The following is a 19,544-nucleotide window of genomic DNA, read 5'->3' as shown; positions in this document are numbered from 1 at the left end:
TTTCTCTTTCTGAACTTCCACCAATGAATAATATAACAAAAGGCTTTCTGCAATACTCAGGAAGTCCAAGGCATTATACATTCAGCCCTCCTTATCCGTGAGGGATTGGTTCCGGCACTCCTCGCGGATACCAAAATTCACAGATGCTCAAGTCCCTTATTCCACCTGTGTCAATCCAGTGGACCTTAGGACCCAGCGGAACCCCAGACCTTATTTAACCTGTCTCACTGCGGTGGACGTTAGGACCTGGCGCCAGAGCTCTGAATGCGCAGTATTTCTGTTCACGAAAATAATCACCATCACGATTGAAAATAAAGTGGAAATAATAAAGCAATCGGAAAGAGGTGAAACACTATGGGTCATTGGAAAAGCGTTAGGCTACTTCGGTCAATGATCGGAACAATTTTAAAGGATAAAGTGAGAAAGACTCTGCCCCGATGAAAGCTACAATTATTACTAAGCAACGCAGCGGTTTAATTATTGGGTTTTGGGGTTTTGGGTTTTTGATCCTCCACATCAGCCCGGCATGGTGTAGAGCACACTCGGCAGCGATCTGTCACTAGATCCAACTCAGGAACTTCCATTCCTGAGCCCAGCACTGAAACATATGTTCTTAAGTGTTTTATACGCATAGAAAGGTAAAATATATACTATATACTAAGACAAACGTTTGACTAACTGACGCTTAATAATACCGGATGTACCTGTTCCGACTTATTTAGTAAGAGAACTTCCGATTTTTTTCAATCCCGATCCACGATAACCCACGCACATCCTCCTGTATACTTTAAATCATCTCTAGATTACTTATAATACCTAATACAATGTAAATGTTATGTAAAATAGTTGTTATACTGCATTGTTTAGGGAATAATGACAAGAAAAAAAGTCTGTACATGCTCGAACAACAAGTGCTGGAAGAGCACTTCCGGGTTTTCGCGATTTGCGGTTGGTTGAATTCGCGGATGCAGAACTCGCGGATAAGGGGTGCCGACTGTACCTACTCCTCAGCTACTTAGTTGCATTCTGCAAGTTTTGCTTTTAAACCTGCAGTGGTCTGGTGTTTGTGGGCCCCTGCCATGACAGTGACACAATTTGTTCAGCCGGGCATGATTCTGTTTGAATGTTGCAATTTTGTTCACACTCATTTTCATTCCTGACTGCAACTCAGTTGTGTCTCTGGCATCTGTTTCCATTGATGCAGCGATCTCAACCACTCTTTTAAATGTAGGTTGGGTTCAGTTAGGAGCCATTTTTGAATGCTTTCTTTTAAGATTCCTTAAATTAAATAATCTCTCAGTGCATCGTTAAGCCCATATCTGAACTGACGATGCTTGTACAATTTCTTCACTTCAGTCACATAAGCAGAAATGGACTCCCCTTCATTTGAGTTCGCTTATGAAACCAAAAGCGTTCTGCAATCAACAATAGCAATATCAGCACACCTCATTTTTACTGTTTTAGTTGAAACAGTTAAACTTCTAAGCTAACTGCACGCCTTACAACTTATTGTATTCAGCAAACTCGGCACTCAGTTTTTATTCGCTTCAAAATACTGTTTAATATGTTCAGTATGCATCATCCAGTTATCTGTCGTGCAATCAAATGTGACTATCTTTCCAATGTAGCCAGCTATTACTTGAAAATCTATTATTATTACCTCCTGGTACTCACTGTTCATGAAACTGAATTTTGTCCATTTTCAGTTATTTTTTTAAAACTCAAACGTCTCCCCTTATGAAGAAAATATGTTCTGCACTTCAGCCGGTAGGTAGTCATCTCAGGTTTGCTTTTAAAACTTATTCATCACTACTGTTGTGTTTTGTAACTGCAGGAAGTAATTGAAAGAAAAACACAAGGGCTGGGAATATTTGTGTACTTAGTTTTACCCCAGTGAGGTGCTCACCTATGACATGGTTGCTTAATGATGTATACCATTCATATATTTCCTGAATATAACACATAATAAATTATGTAAAAAAGCAAAGAATGGTTCATCAAATAATATATTTATAATATTACTCAAATATTACTGAAATATTAAATATACTACATTAGGGTTAGTGAGTCATGGACATGCTCTGTTGGTGCCAGAACCATGGCAACACTTGCATAGTTCTTGGACTATGTTGGTCGTTGATTCAAAACGACACATTTCACAGCTTGTTTCGATGTTTCAATGTACGTGTGACAAACACAAGCTAATCTTTATCTAGATTTTGTTTGCTGTTATATTTCCATTGTACATATCGACTAGAAGGATTGCACGGACTAGAAGGGCCGAGATGGCCTGTTTCTGTGCTGTAGTTGTTATATGGTATCACATGGTACTCAGATTAGCTCTATTTCACAGAATGCTAATTGAAACTATGTTGTAATAATATTTCTATAATTTCCTGATACTACTGTACATTCTTGACTTTAACTTGTTCCAGTTAAAAGCTGAAATAACAGAAGTACAGTTGAAGAATCTACCCTGTTTTATGGTATTTTACTGGAAGGGAATTTACCCCATTTTCAAACAGAAATAAAGACACAGACCTCTGTATAAACTTAACCCTTTAATATGTGATCACAGGGAGCCATTGCCGTACGACATTGCCAATGTCAGGTTACACCTTAAGTTTATACAGTAAATTTTGGGCAATAGCCAACAGCTAAACGTACTTGGTCAGCGATTTCAAGAAGCATTTATTTGGTGTCAGCAAGTCTACAAATGTTTCCACGTGGTACACAACATTAGAACTGCATGTCCACATTCATTTTCCCTATTAGCCAGACAGAATCTGACAAAGGTCAGCGATACTTCATTATTGGCAAGACATATTGTTAGTTACCACAAGGAAGAAAGAATTTGCATCCTATCCTGTCTTCCTCATGATCCAAATCTTGGATAATACTTAGCTAGTCAAGCTTGACAACAAAATGCAATTCAAAATTTAACTTTCTTCCACAGGCCCCTCCTTTTTGATCATCTGATCAACCTTATCCCTCATCCACCTCTACTCTATTTCCTCACGATAGGGAATGTTATATCCAAGGGATAAAGGCCTTATGTTTAACTCGGCTTCTTCATCATATTCTGGATCGAAAAATTCCAGTTTAACATGTGGGAATAATCTTACAGGAGGAGCCGGAGGCCCAGCTATCCAAGAACAGGCACATCATGTCACCATGATCACTAGTATGATCATTACCAAAATTAGCCCGTAGTGGATGAGGGTTCCCCACCTAAATCAGTCATTTCTCTGCACTAACTCCTTCCCATTCACTGCCCTTTCCTGTTTTTCTGGCACCAGCACTTTCCAGCTGTTTCAGTAGTTACATGCGATCTAGGCACATTATGGTTTGTTAAATTATAGTTAGGCAGATACCATCCCTCAGTGCAATTTTCCTCAGAGAAAACCCATCAGATTGATATTTATGTAGCTTGTTCTTCTGTCGATTATCTATTCCCTCCTGTATCCATTCCCTTCTTTTATCTGGCCAGTAATAGCTTTTAAAATTGCTGGTTATTATATCGAAGCATCCTTCTCATTGAAGAGAATTGGCTTTATGCATAAGAAGCCCCATATACACCCAACAACTAACTACATTACTCCATGTGACATATTCATAAACTAAGCCCAAGTAAGTATTATAGGTTTTCCACAGCATAATAAGCCCCACACAACGAAAGTAATTTCTTCATAATTCTGTCTTCTGTCATTTCATGTGTCTAATCAGGCTTCCCTTGGACTTTCACAGCAGTTCTTGTCACCAGAGTCACCTGATAGGGCCCTTTCCACCATGGAAGTAGAGAGGCTTTCTTAAGTGCCTTTACATAGACACAGTCTCCAGCTTTGAAGGGATGAGTTTTCTCTTCCCCCAGCTGAGATAAGGCAGCATCTACCTGTCCTTTGTTTGCTCTTATTGCTTCACCTAGGGCTTTAATAATTTCTGTGGTTTTCTCATTGGTCCAGACCAGGGACGTTTGTGCACTAATCAAAGGAGGCTAAGACCCCACCGGCATCATCTTTCCCATTAATACCTAAAAAGGAGTCAATTTAGTTGTCCGGCTCACCGTATTTCTTGGAGTGTATAATGCTCTGGGACGAACCTCTGGCTGCCTCAATCCAGTTTCCTGACATACCTTAGGCAATTTATCTTTTAATGCTCCATTCATTCTTTCTACTGGTCCTGATGACCGGGACTAATACGGAAGAAGATATCCTCAAGTAAATCCTAATGCCAGACCCAATTCCTTAATTAATTTACATACAAAATATGTCCCTATATCATTGTTAAATTTTGTTTGGAAGTCCAAATCTGGGAATAATTTCCTTCATGAAGGCTTAATCACAGATTGAGTGCATTGCACCTGCATCCATGCTAACATGGCTTTCTCTGCATTAGTGGCTTCTTTAATAGATGCATCCTTAGTTATGGGGTCTGAGGCATTAATGTGAGCTTCGCATTTATTGACAGCAATTTGTTTGGGCAACTGCACCGCTCGTAGCATTTTTTTAAATGAAATACGCATGCATAATGAGTCTACATGAGGAAATCTGCAGATGCTGGAAATTCGAACAACACACACAAAATGCTGGTGGAACACAGCAGGCCAGGCAGCATCTATAGGGAGAAGCACTGTCGATGTTTCGGGCCGAGACCCTTTGTCAGGACTAACTGAAAGGAAAGATAGTAAGAGATTTGAAAGTAGGAGGGGGAGGGGGAAATGCAAAATGATAGGAGAAGACCGGAGGGGGTGGGGTGAAGCTAAGAGCTGGAAGGTGATTGGCGAAAGGGATACAGAGCTGGAGAAGGGAAAGGATCATGGGACGGGAGGCCTAGGGGGAAAGAAAGGGGGAGGGGAGCACCAGAGGGAGATAGAGAACAGGCAGAGTGATGGGCAGAGAGGGAGAAAAATGCCCCTCCTCCCCTTCTTACCCCATCCCTGACATATTTAGTTGTTTGATTTTTTTCTCCCTCTCTGCCTGTTCTCCATCTCCCTCTGGTGCTCTCCTCCCCCTTTCTTTCTCCTGAGGCCTCCCGTCCCATGATCCTTTCCCTTCTCCAGCTCTGTATCACTTTCGCCAATCACCTTTCCAGCTCTTAGCTTCATCCCACCCCCTCCGGTCTTCTCCTATCATTTCGCATTTCCCCCTCCCCCCACTACTTTCAAATCTCTTAGTATCTCTCCTTTCAGTTAGTCCTGACAAAGTGTCTTGGCCCGAAACGTCGACAGCGCTTCTCCCTATAGATGCTGCCTGGCCTGCTGTGTTCCACCAGCATTTTGTGTGTGTTGCATAATGAGTCTACCTGCATACGTAATGAACTCCCGATGTTGCCAAAGTGATTCAAAATCATGAACCATGCCAGAGACATACCTGGAGTCTGTACAGATGCTTACGGTGTATCCTTCGTGTTTGAGCAAAAAGCTGCGAAGCTTGAGAAATGCTCCTTGGGGAAGGTTTTGTACCTCTAAAGTTTCAAGGACAATCACTGTCACGTAGCCTGCCAATAGCATGTGATAGTTAGGCTTGCAAGAAGAGCAAAGAGTAAAGAGTATTAAATTTGGGTTGCCAAGGGGTGCAGTGAATAGGTCAGGTTGTGGTGACGCAACAACCTCCACTACTTTTACACAGCCGTGGGCTTTTGAGGAGTCTGTCATAGGAACCAGGGTGGCCGGTTGAGTGTGGGTGGCCTTTTAAAAGTCAAATTCAGCTCCTTGAATATCAAGGTTTTGGAGCAGAGAAGATTAGCAAAACCTAGTTGTTTTATGGATTAAGAACTGTCACTTTTCAGAACAATCATGTCAAAACATCACTATAGAAGAATTTTTTACACATTTTCACACAACTTTCCAATTCCACAGAATAGGTCAGCTATCTCCACCTCTATCCCTGTTCCTACCTGACCAGGGATTTTTATAAAATGGCAAAATAAATCCCTATTCTAAGAAGGGTCAGCTTGGTAGCATAGCAGTTAGTGTAACACTTTACAGTGCCTGTGATGAGGCTTCAATTGCCGCTGTTGTCTTTAAGAAGTTTGTACGTTCTCCCCATGACCGCATGGCTTTCCTCCAGGTGCATCGGTTTCCTCCCACGTTCCAAGGAAGCATGAGTTAGGTTAGCAAGTTGTGGGTATTTTATGGTGGCTCCGGAAGTGTGACAACACTTGCGGTCTGCCCCCAGCATGTATTTAGACTACATTGGTTGTTGACGCAAACAGTGTAAGTTCACTGTATGTTTCAATGCTCATGGGGAAAAATGCATCGAGCCACAGAGTCATAAAGAAGTACAGCACAGAAACAGGCCCATTGGCCCATCTAGTCCATGCCAAAACCATTTAAACCATTATACAGGCTGTCTTTATCTTTAATCTTTATTCTGTGATGAAACATCTTTTACTTGAGACTACAATAATCATCATTTAACTGCTCTTCCCATTCTCTCTACCTCTCCATTCTATGAGCATCTATTCGCAATTGCTGATGTTTCACATGAGGCTTGACTTCCTGCTAACTGGGTAAGTCTGCCTGACTGCATGCAGTTCCTTCAGCAATGAGTCATAAACAATTTTAATGCAGATTTCAGTTTAATCTAAAACCATGTTGTGAACTGCCCTTCCTAACTGAAGAAGTATGTAACTCGCTTTCACTGTCCCATCTGGTATCTTTATTAGTTGCTGGATAAAATCTTTAATGTCACGGGATATAATTCTGAATTATATTCCGAGAGGTCGAACACAATTTTGGGACTCTTATCCAAATTGAACTCTTTATTTTACCAGAAGATCATTTGTGATCTGTAAGCAATCTTAATTTAGCATTTTTTGAATTAATATTGCATCATGTCAAATGTATACCCTGTAGGTTGAGTTCAGATGTTACATGCAACTACAGTGTGAAATATTTCAATTGACGAACACTCTCATTCAATGAGGCCACACTTCGGTTGGAAGAGTAGCACCTCATATTCTGTCAGGGTAGCCTCCAATATGATGATTGATTTCTCTAGCATCTGGTAATTTCTCCCCCCTCCCCCTCATTTCTTTTGCATTCTCCATACTGGCTCCCCTCTTACTCCCTGTTCTCCTCACCTGCCTATTATCTTACTCTGGTGCCCCTCCTCCTTTCCTTTTTTTCAAGGGTCCACTCTCCTCTCCAATCAGATTCCTGCTTCTTTAAGCCCTTTACTTTTTCCATGTATCGTCTTCCAGCTTCTCACTTCACATCCCCCCCCCCCTCCCCCCCATCCGGACAGCTTCCCCCTCACCCGGCTTCACTAAACACCTGCTGGCTTGTACACCTCTCCCTACCTTTTTATTTTGGCTTCTTTCCTTTTCCTTTCCAGTCCTGAGGGGTCTTGGCCCAGAACGTCAACTGTTTATTCCTCTCCATAGATGACGGCTGACCTGCTGAGTTCCTCCAGCATTTTGTGTGTGTTATTCTGGATTTCCAGCATCACCAGAATCTTTGTGATTTGATAATCACACTGCTGTCATGCAAGATCTATGCATTGTATCTTTGTATCAAGGTCAAATATATATCTGTTGTGTTTTGAGTCCGTGGTTTATTTGTATTGCCAGTGCAAAATTCTAAGTTGTAGGGCACAACTAATTGATTTGCATCATCCCAACATAAAATCATTAAAAAACATAAAGGATGCATTGGACCATCACCAATTTGTTTCATTAACAACATTTTAATTAAGCCATAGGGCACAAAGAATTTAGGACATGTGGCCTGATTGCCCAATGGACATTTATAATTCATTGCATTTTTAATCCGTATAACATTTAATGAACCAAATCAATTCCAATTGACTCGAGTCATATTAAATTACTAATGAAAACATTATTCTTTCAAAAAGATTTCCATAATTTAGTTTTTAACATGTCAGTCTAAATCTGTATGTGAAACCCATCTGAAAGGCCTTTTGTTTAATACTGTATAAACAATCAACTTGTCATATGTCTGCCTTCCAAATTAATAAAGCATCAGTCCTGATGAAGGGGCTCGGCCCGAAATGCCTGGCCTGTGGAGTTCTCCAGCATTTTGTGTGTTTTGTTTGGATTTCCAGCATCTGCAGATTTTCTCTTGTTTCCAAATTTATGTTCTTTTCTCCCCCCTTTAGTTTCTGTACACTCAGTGGCCATTTTATTAGGTACGTCTGTAAATCCGCTCATTAATGCAAATATCTAATCAGCTAATTGTAGTAGTGCAGGTTTCCACAAATAAAACGAAGTGAAGCATTTTACATTTAATGTAACAATTAACACTTTTTATTGAACTCCAAAACCTACACCACAAAAGCGCACCATAAAACTTTTACGTAATAACATCATCACATCAAACCAGATTCTTAAAGCAAAACCCCACCTCAATGTCAGTGGTTGTGAATGATATACATTTCTCTGGAAGAACCGCAGGTGCCTCTGGCTCATCCTGAGGTGTGTTGATGTGCTGATGGTCATGTCGTGATGCCAGGGGCTTGGCAGCATAATCCTCCAAATCTTGGTGGGCGTGTTTCAGGCAATCTACCAAAGTACATTCTGGTTTATCCCTCTTTAATAAAAATATTTTCTCCCTGTTCCAAAATCCAGAACAGGCCATTGTAAGGGGGCCTAAAGGGATGTTGGCATGCATCAAGGCAGCCAAAAACAAGCAAGGTGGAATGTAGGTCAACAGATACCCAAGAATGTTGTACGCCATGATGGGAATAGGTGAAAAGGAATTGAATTTACTGAGGAGGGTGGAACACTGTAGAGAGGCTGACAAGGCTGCCGTGGCATCAGGCATGAAATCATTTGGCATTCATAACAGCTGCCACATACCAACTCAGCCACGGATGATTGCAGGTCCTCTTTTGGAGCAGTTCAGAGCCCCAGCAGGGCCTATAGGAGCCAGTCATGCTCATCAGTCAGGGAAGCCCTCAGAGCAGCCTTAAGAAGCGCTGAAAACACTCACATAGGCCATTGGATTGCGGGCGGTATGCCATTGTGTGGTATATCCTAACGCCAATGTTCTGTGCCATCACAGCCCAGAGGTTTGTTGTCAGTTGGGGACTGCAGTCAGATGGGGTGTCAAACCGAGCAACCCAGGTACTGATGAATGCCCGAGCCACACCTGCAGCTAGAGAGATGACCTTTGGCGACCTGGTGATACGGTCCACCTGGTAAGGAGATGCGTGAAACCATGCGAGGGTGGAGGAAGACCAAGAAGGTCCACATTGACATGGTCAAACCATCACTCTGGGATCTCAAGAAGTGTTAATGGTGACTGAACATGATGGTCAATTTTTATCTGCTGGCACTCCACACAATCGGCAGTCCAATCACACACATCCTTTCCAAGGCCATGACAAACAAACTTTAGTGCAGCCAGTTTCTCTGAAGCCTTCCAACCCAGATGCGAGAAGCCACGTATGGAGTCTAAAACAGTCCGTCTCCAGTTTGCGGGCACGATGGGGCGAAGGCATCTGGTATTCATCGTGTTCAGCCGGGTGTTCAAGCAGACTCACCACTCTCTCCCCTGTGGAATTGCTGAGCGACGCAACCACATAGAAATATTTGGTGTTGCTGGTGGAGATTTCTCGCAGGGTGAATTGGGCCTCAGCGTGTACAAACCAAGTGATGGCATTTTGGCTCCCAAAGCTCTAGCAGTTTTAATGAGACTGCATTGGCCGACATGTTCAATAACTCTGGTATAGATAGATAGATAGATAGAAAGATACTTTATTCATCCCCATGGGGAAATTCAACATTTTTTCCAATGTCCCATACACTTGTTGTAGCAAAAACTCATTACATACAATACTTAACTCAGTAATAATATGATATGCATCTAAATCACTAACTCAAAAAGCATTAATAATAGCTTTAAAAAAAGTTCTTAAGTCCTGGCAGTTGAATTGTCCTAGGGTCAACTATGTATGTTTCTGCAAATAAAACAAAGTGAGACATTTTAATGTTTAACAAAACCCGTAATACTTTTTATTGAGTTCCAAAACCTACACCACAACAGCCTGCTTAAAAACTTTTTTGTAATAACATCATCACGTCAGACCAGCCTCTTAAAGTGAAACCCCAACTCAATGTTTGTGGTGGTGAATTATGTACATTTCTCCCAATTACATTACCCTACAATAGCAACTCAATGCATAAAAGCATGCAGACATGGTCAAGAGGTTCAGTTGTTGTTCAGACCAAATATCAGAATGGGGAGTTATGTGGTCTAAGTGATTTTGACAGAGGAATGATTGCTGGTGCCAGATGGTGTGGTTTGATTATCTCAGAAACTACAGATCAGCTGGAATTTTCGTGCACAACATCCTCCAGAGTTTACAGAGAATGGTCTGAAAAACAAAAACATTCAGTGAGTGGTTGTTTTGTGAGCAAAAACACCTTGTTCATGAATAAGATCAGAGAATAATCACAAGAGTGGTTCAAGCTGACAGGACGGCGAGACTAACTCAAATAACCACACGTTACAATGGTGGTGTGCAGAAGAGCGTCTCTGAATTCACGACACATCAAACCTTGAAGTGGCTGGGCTGCAGCAGCAGAACACTACAAAAGTACAGAAATACATGCAGTGGCCACTTTGTTAGGTACCTCCTCAATCAGCATTGTAGACTTGTTCTAGTGTTAGATTTGCATCAGCAATGATCTTCGCAAAAGTCATCAATGAATTTCTCTGCCGCTTTGTGATCAGCAGATGCTTTATATTTATTATTTTTTTTAAATCTTGCCTTTTCTAAGATTTCTGCAACCAGCCTGCTGAATGTTCACTATTACCTTCAATTTTCAGTTTGTCATAATAGATCTTCATTTTTCACTTTATGCAATGCTTTTCTATTTTTCATTAACTTCTGTTCAACACACATGAGATCACTTATCAGAACTGTCTGTGATGAGCAGAGTCTTGTGCGTCGCCTGGGAACCTTCCCAGTTCCCTGTGGAATTTTCCTTTTGTGACGCCATGTCAGTGCTCAAATTCAGATTTCAGACTTCGGAATTTCGGATAAAGGATACTCAGCCCGAAATGTCTTCAGTTTGTATAAAACACTGAGATTTTGACAAAAATGTTGCTTGTTTTGAGAAAACTACATTTCTAGTTTTGTATTAGAAACCTGTCCAATAACGATATTTAAGGTAAATCTTCAACAGTGAGAGAAGCGAATTTGTATGGTGTATAAATTTTCCTCTTAAAATCAAGCTTGCCCTTTGTTCTTATCTTACCAACATGATCTGTCTTCGCAGTTCTTATTTGGAAAAGAAAACCCGAGGCTCAGATTCCAATTGTTTGATAACACTTGTGTAGCCTTGTATCTTTTTTAAAAATCTGGGCATTTCTCATCTGAAGTCACAATTGCTGCAACTCTGATGTCATAGGCACGTTGGAGGGAAGAATAAAGTGTAGACTGTTTTCTAAATGGGGAGAAATTTCAGAAGTCTTGAATGTCCTAGTTCATGATTCTCTAAAGTCAGAATTAAAGAAGGCAAATGAAATATTAGCATTCATATAGAGTCATAGAGAAGTACAGAACAGCAACAGGCCCTTTGCTCCATCTAGTCCATGCTGAAACCATTTAAACTGCCTACTCCCAGCAACCTGCACCAGGACCATAGCCCTCCATACCTCTACCATCCACGTGCCTATCCAAAATTTTCTTAAACGTTGAAATCAAACTTGCTTGCACCACTGTGCTGGCAGCTCATTCCACACTCTTGTGACCCTCTGAGTGAAGAAGTTCCCCTCATGTTCCCGTAAACCTCCCACCTTTCACCATTAAGCCATGATCTCTGGTTGTAGTCCCACCCAATGTCAGTGGAAAAAACCTGCTTGCATTTATCCTGTCCATACCCCTCATGTCAAGAGGGATAGATTATAAAAGCAAGGATGTATTGCTGAGGTCAGACTGCAATCTTGTCAGCAACTTTGATCCTGTGTCTAAGAAGGGTGTGCTGGCACTGGACAGGATCCAGAGGAGGTTCACCAGAATGATCCCAGGAATGAAAGTCTTCATGTACAAGGAATGTTTGGTGTTTCTGGGCTTGTACTTGATGGAATTCAGTACTGAAAGGTCTGGATAGAGTGGACACTGAGAGGATGTTTTCATTAGACGGGGAGTCCAGAACTAGAGAGTAGAGCCTCAGAATAAATGGATGTCTGTCTAGCACTCAAATGAGGAAGAATTTCTTCAGGCAGGCAGTGCTGAATCTGTGGAATACACGATTCAGTGAATACCAGAGTTCAGGGCTTGGTATTCAGGGTCCTGTCATTGGCGAGTCCAAAGCTTGAGGCCTGGATTCTAGGGTCCTCATCCTTAGTCGTCGGCGATTTCTTGGTTAATACCAAAGCCGCACAGTTGATTGGGAATATGGAAGTTGAAGCCCAATGGCTGGAATCCTGAGATTGCAAGTTTGTGACTCCACTGGAGGCAGGAGGTGAAAGCCAGCTGTTCCTGGAGTTGGAGCACTGTCTGTGTGGGAGGGAGAGGGGAACGGAGCTAGCTTTATTGCTGAGTTTCCTCCAAACATGGTGGGCAGGCTATGTTGGTACTGGAATTTGTGGCAACACTTGTGGGCTGCCCCAGCACACCCTTAGGTTGTGTTGGTTGTTAACGCAAAGGATGCACCGGCGCTCCCGGTGCGGCCTTTTATATATTGGTGAGACCCGACGCAGACTATGAGACCATTTCACTGAATACCTACGCTCGGTCCGCCAGAGAAAGCAGGATCTCCCAGTGGTCACACATTTTAATTTCACATCCCATTCCCATTCTGATATGTCTATCCATGGCCTCCTTTACTGTCAAGATGAAGCCACACTCAGGTTGGAGGAACAACACCTTATATTCTGTCTGGGTAGCCTCCAACCTGATGGCATGAACATTGACTTCTCTAACTTCTGTTAATGCCCCACCTCCCCTTCTTACCCCATCCCTGATATATTTAGTTCCCCCCCCCCTTTTTTCTCTCTCTGCCCATCACTCTGCCTGTTCTCCAACTCCCTCTGGTGCTCCCCTCCCCCTTTCTTTCTCCTGAGGCCTCCCGTCCCATGATCCTTTCCCTTCTCCAGCTCTGTATCACTTTCGTCAATCACCTTTCCAGCTCTTAGCTTCATCCCACCCCCTCCGGTCTTCTCCTATCATTTTGCATTTCCCCCTCCCCCCGCCACTTTCAAATCTCTTACTATCTTTCCTTTCGGTTAGTCCTGACGAAGGGTCTCGGCCCGAAACGTCGACAGCGCTTCTCCCGATAGATGCTGCCTGGCCTGCTGTGCTCCACCAGCATTTTGTGTGTGTTGTTGAATTTCCAGCATCTGCAGATTTCCTCATGGATGCATTTCACTGTATGTTTCAATGTACATGTGATAAATAAAACAATTTGAATCAGATTATGAATCTGAGTAGTGTTACAGAAATAATCAGCCATGACTAAATGACAGAGAAGATTCAATGGGTTGAATCGCCTAGTTCTGATCCTAGCGTCATGCTATTACAATTCCAGCAGCCCGGGTTCAGTTCCACCTCTCTGTAAGGAGTTTGTACATTCTCTTCATGACCATGTGAGTTTCCTCCAGGTGATCCAGTTTCCTGCCTCTTTCTAAAAGTTACGAGCTTAATTGGTCACATGGCTGGTGCAGGCTTGTTGGGCAAGAAGAGCCCGTTACCATGCTGTGTGTCTAAGTAAATAAAATAAAAGTATATCTGAGGGTAATATTCACATGGAGATCACTAAGTTTAACACAATGTTATTTCTATAAGGTTTTGCTGAAACCTGGACCACGTTACCCTGAGAGGTGAATAAGGCAACTAAAACACAGCACTTAGCAAAATCCTGCAACTAAATTAATCCTTGCACAAAATCAGCAAGCACAAATCTACTTTTGCCACGGACACTGTGACCTTATTTGCTTCTCCAGTCTTATTCATTTCCCCATGGAAATAAAATAGGTACCTTCCGTATTTCAAATTATCCAAACATCGGCAATAATAACGAGTCCTTAATTCTCTACGCATCACACACACACACACACACACACACACACACACACACACACACACACACACACACACACACACACACACACACACACACACACACACACACACACACACACACACACACACACCATTGTCAGTGAGTCTCTGATTCCTACCCACCCTGCAGCAACTTTGCCAATGAGTCACTAAATTTGTCACCAGCAATATTCTGGATCATACTTTTTAAACAAGAAATGTACTAATTTGGATTTCTGCAAAACCTCAAAATTTTATTGCTGAACACTTGTCAAAGCATCACATTCAATTTAGCAATATATTTTTCCTCAGTGCTGAAGGAACGTCAATGGCATATTGCTTGTTACATAATGATGCTTTTTTATAGCACCCCTATTTACATGATGATGCTTTAACTCTTTAAACAACACCGAAGGGAAGGGATTCAGACAGACTTCTAGGCTTGCATAGTACATTGCCCTCTCAATTATGGAATTAATTGGTGTACAGTTGAGTCCCCAAGCAGTATGATCCAAGTTCCTCTGCAAGGTTTCAGAGATAATGCTACACGGGGGCTGACATTAGCCCCTCTGATCCTAATGTGGAAATCACAAGTTGCATGGCAGTTTCTGATGTAATCCAGAGGACAGTTTTCTATTTTCAAGATAAGGCACTGCTGATTTTTCAGGACAACAAAATGCACATATTGCATTGTGGCAACACCTAAACTATTCGAACATTCCGAATTACAAAGAAATGGAACTGTTCTAATTTTCCACAGCTTTGTTTTTACATTTGTACATTAGTTACAATACTTGAATTGATTCAGCTCTTACTATTTAGACTGATCCTAGATTACGACATTTTATAGCCAGTGAGTTTGAGCTGGCCGTGGCTGTCTTGCTGTTCTGTATGAGTAGGCTGGATGTGAATGCTGACAGGTTTGCTAATCATAAGAACATCACAACTCTCAGATCCTTTCTTCAACTCATGCACACAAGTTTGCCAGCACGATGAAATAATTCTGTCACATTCATTTCCTTGACAAAAACAAACTCAGTTTAATTAACAGGAGTAAAACATGCTTATCGCTTTCTCTAACTTCAGGTAAACGCTGACTTTTCCAATTTCCGGTAATAATTTCCCCCCTCCCCCCTCCCCACTTTGCCCCCCCCATGTCCTTTTCTCACCTACCTATCACCTCCCCGTTGAGTTCCTTCTCCTTCCCTTTCTCCCGTCGTCCACTCTCCCATCAGATTCCTTCTTCTGCAGCCCTTTATATTTTCTACCTATCACCTTCTAGCTTCTTTCTTCTTCTCCCCACTCCCACCCCCATTTCCACCCACTTGCCTTCAACTATCACCTTCTAGCTTGTATGCCTCCCCCTCCTCCCATCTCTTTAATCTGGCTTCTTTCCCAGCCCTGATGGAGGGTCTCAGCCTGAAACTTCGACTAAGTTGATGCTGCCTGGCCTGCTGAGTTCCTCCTGCATTCTGTGTGTGCAGCTTGGATTTCCAGCATCTGCAGATCTCCTCTTGTTCGAGATTTGATTTAAATTTCCTTTTCAGGCTAATTGAACCAAGTGATTTAAAGCATAATAATAGGATGAATGCTGAGATCTAACAAAATGCATATTCTCCTCTTTGATATAGCTGTTAATTGAATGTAATATGTTTTAAATAATTACTTATAATGTTTGTGCTTCTGCTGATCTCCAACTGCATTTATTTGGGTAATAATTTCTGATAATATGAAAAGTGCTAATGTTAATTGCTGTATTTCAAGAGGATGCAAAATATCTATAGCCAGAGTCTTTGTTTTCCACAGTGATTGATTTGACGATGGAAGTTGCTTGATTTAACCATCAATGCATTTAATTTGATACAGTCCTTTTGCACGTTTGATAAGCACTGGGCAAGCTTATAGCACTCTCAAAAGTCATTCTTCCTATTTAATTCCTCAACTTGTCACTATTGGAGTGGAGGAATTCAATAGGAAGCAGGACTGGTTTGCAGGTAGGACCTCAAGAGTTAGATTCAGGCAAAGGGGAGGGCAAGGTGGTGTCAAAGATTGATGGTGGTTAATGGTGATCTGACCGTGTGAGGTGCAGTAAGTTTTTATCTGCAGTGTATCGCCAGTGTTTCAGTCTGTGTCATAGGTGTTTTAACCGTGTGGGTCTCTTGTGCTCTATGAAGACCTGCATGTTTGTAAGTAGTCTTTGCTCGTGTAAATGGAGGTCATGTAAATAGCATGCAGGCGTGCTTCATGGGTCATTGGTCCATTATGCATATCCACAGCATGAGAACTTTGAAGGAAAATTACAGATTTTGCCATCAATTCTCTAAGCCCTACTTTCTTTTATGAAAATTTGTACACAGATTTGTATGTTGCATGGGAATAATGTGCTGTGCAGTAGAAAATCAGGGCATGTTGTTTCCATTAGAGTAAGAAACATAACTTAATTTAAATTTTTATTATCTTCCAAGTAGATAATTTAGATTGTTTATAGATCACCCTGTGTAGTTTGTTGCCAGAGTTTCACTTAGGGGGCTTTGCTTCATTAAGTTCACACTTCAATAAAATCGAGAGAAGTCATAGACAGCAACATCTGCGAAAGATCCCTGAATCCCAGCAAACATTCCGCACTGTTGTATGTGACAACAGGGAGTGGTTTAGAGCTTAGTTTGAAAAGTTAAGGCAAATATCAATAACTTCTGACATTTAGTGCAAACAAGTATTTATAAATTAAAGGGTCTCAGAAAGCTAAATGATCCACAGGCTTAAAAATGCAATTCTTAGTCAAGGATTTATAGATTTTCTGGCTTTCGTACCTGTCATATTAAATTGAATTTTTGTTGAAATATACGCAAGTTTATTGTAAGGCAGCTGCAGTCTCCGATTTTCCCAAGGATCCTCCATTCTAATGTTGGGTGATCTGAGGCAGTATGTTTTAATGTTTTACTGCCTTCTTTCCTCATTGTCTCCACACTCTCTGCTCCCATCCAAAGTGATTTTTTCTGAAAGAAGTTTTCTATGAAGACCAGCTAGTATGTCAGGGTCCTACTGTCAGTGAGGTCAGGGCCATCGTTCTCAACACCGGGAACAGGTAGTGATTCCATACTCCACCTCTAGGGCCAGCTTCATGCAGCCACTTATAAAGGTGGCCACTCGGGTACATTCTACCTTTTACCTCCACCACTCCCGCACCTTTGCTGGAGATCTGTGCAGCACAGCCCGAAGGGCATGATCTGTTCTGGATCTCCAGATGAAAAGGAAGTTGACTTGAGCAACTGCCATGAAGCAGGAGCAAGGTATGGGCCACAGCCGTGCTATGTGCAGTAACAGTAAGAGCACCTTGTCCCTGATAACCAGGTTCTTGCCTGCCATCGAGTGAGATCTTTGTTTCTGTAGCCCCATTTTCTAATTCAGCCTGCCCATCTTCACCAAGCAATTCTTGCCTACAGACCAGATTCCCCACACCTCTGGGTATTCAGACCTCACATTGAAAGGATTATAGTACTCATGCAGCAATTGCCAAAGGACATGACCTAACTCTTGCTGTGATTGAGTGTGGCTCCCAGGGTCAAACTGATCCATATTGCTGATCAGCCTGTGGTCTCACTGGTGACAGTGAAGTCATCCATGCAGTGTGCCAGCGGCCAAGCCTGGCAAGAGCACAGCTGTCTCCATTCAAATGAGGAGACGTCGCTTCCTGGAAAAAAAATTATAGCTTATTGTTTAACTATAGCTTATTGTATATCAGTTTTAATTATCTTAATTGGTTTTTAATTTATGGGTGTGTTTATATAAATTGATCAGATATCCCTTGATTCTGAAGCAAAGACTTCCCGTACTTCAGCTTCTGCTTGCCTCCACATGCCTCGCCTTCACCTTCGCCTTTGCCTCCTCATCCTCCCACCACCACTCACCTAGTCTTGCCTCTGCGCCTCTCCATTGGTGGTGGTGATTGTTAGTAATAAAGTGTTTAGTAGTTCTCTTTATTTTGCCTTTCGCCACCAGTTAGGCTACATCCACACTATGCCGGATAAATCCGTAACCAAAGCTTTTTCTCTTCATTTTTACCCTCCGTCCACACTAAAACGGCATTTTTGCCTCCTGAAACCAGAGCTTTTAAAAAACGCTTTCCAGGGTGGGTATTTTTGAAAACTCTGTTCGGGCAGATCAGTGTGGACGGGGTAGCCGGAGACTTCTGAAAACGCTATCAGACAGCATCGCGCTGTTTCATTGTTTTCTTGAACACAACCTAACAATTTCAGAACAGATGGCAATGAGAATGAAGCCAAAAGAGTTAGAAATGTACTCACAAAATACTCAGACCCATAACTTACTGAATAAATAAGTATACTGTACTCACTTTGCCGTTTTCTGTCCTTGCTCGTATGAAGGTGGTTTACCTATTTATGCAAGTACTTCTCTGACAATAGATGTGTTACAGCCTAATGTAACATTGTATGGAAATACAAGATAACACTGATGCAGACATGCTTTATACATTTAACAAGGTGCTTTATTAATGCAACACAGTTAGTCAGTTTTTCAATGTTTGTCATCAGCCAGGTCAATCTGTCCGTGATCTCCCTGTTGGTTGCCACCGTACACTCCAGTATTTGTTTTTTTTTAGTTCTAAGTTCTCCTGCACAAGAGCCAACAGGTGTCCATTGTTTTAAGTTTTTCTAGTCTGTAACTACACAAATGCGTACTTTCACAGCGAGATTCAACACCAAACATGTCGCTTGTTTTCGGTCGATGTGTCCTACACATACATGCGCAGTAGGAGGAGATTCGCCAAAATCTCCGTTTCAATGTGGATAGAGATATTTTCAAAAACGCATAGTGTGGACGCCTATCGTTTTTATACGAAACCGGCATTTTCAAAATTATCCGGTCTAGTGTGGATGTAGACTTAGTAGTCGCGAGGCATCACCAGCACCATTTTACACCATTTTAATCTTTCTGTAAGTGCTGACATGCTCATTACGCTGAATCATTCTTACTGATTCAGGCAGGAAATAGGATTCCATCCAAATTTGTCAGCTCTTAGAAGATAATGGAGAATGTGAGGATCACAATTAGCTTATCTTTCGACTGTTACAGAAGTATTTCCAATGGCAAGTTGTGGTACTATCACAAGAGCTGTTTTTAAAATGGTATTTCAGATTACAGTAGCATCCACTCATCAGAAAGTCCAGCTTCAACTGGACTTAGATAAGGCAAACACTGTTCAGTAGTTGAAATGGTCACTAGTTCAATCAAAAGAATAAGGATGCAGTACAGAAACTTTAACCTGGAAAGATTGGCAGCCTTATTGTTAACCATCTTAAAGTACTCTCTGAGAAATGAACTGCCCCCTCCAATTCATTTATTTTATCTGTAACTTTAGGTCTGCATTGTTTGATCCAAATGGAATGTCAGAATGGTTGTGGTTATCCACAAGTGAGACCTTGGTAACCACACTCAGTATTCCACTGATGTTAACGTCAGTGCTTAGTGAAACTGTGTCAGGAATTATCGCCTGATCTGTGCAACAATTTG

The 19,544-nt window shown here is 41.7% G+C and overlaps 1 protein-coding gene across 1 annotated transcript in view; it reads left to right on the top strand.

Moving 5' to 3' along the window:
- LOC140715298 (glypican-6-like) overlaps nt 1-19,544 on the top strand; it is a 777,401-nt gene that overhangs the window by 440,271 nt on the left and 317,586 nt on the right. The window lies entirely within an intron of this gene.

This window comes from Hemitrygon akajei, chromosome 2 (assembly GCF_048418815.1).
Source record: "Hemitrygon akajei chromosome 2, sHemAka1.3, whole genome shotgun sequence".
NCBI lineage: Eukaryota > Metazoa > Chordata > Chondrichthyes > Myliobatiformes > Dasyatidae > Hemitrygon > Hemitrygon akajei.
The sequence above is the reverse complement of the archived record's forward strand: the minus strand, read 5'-3'. Positions and strand labels throughout refer to the sequence as shown.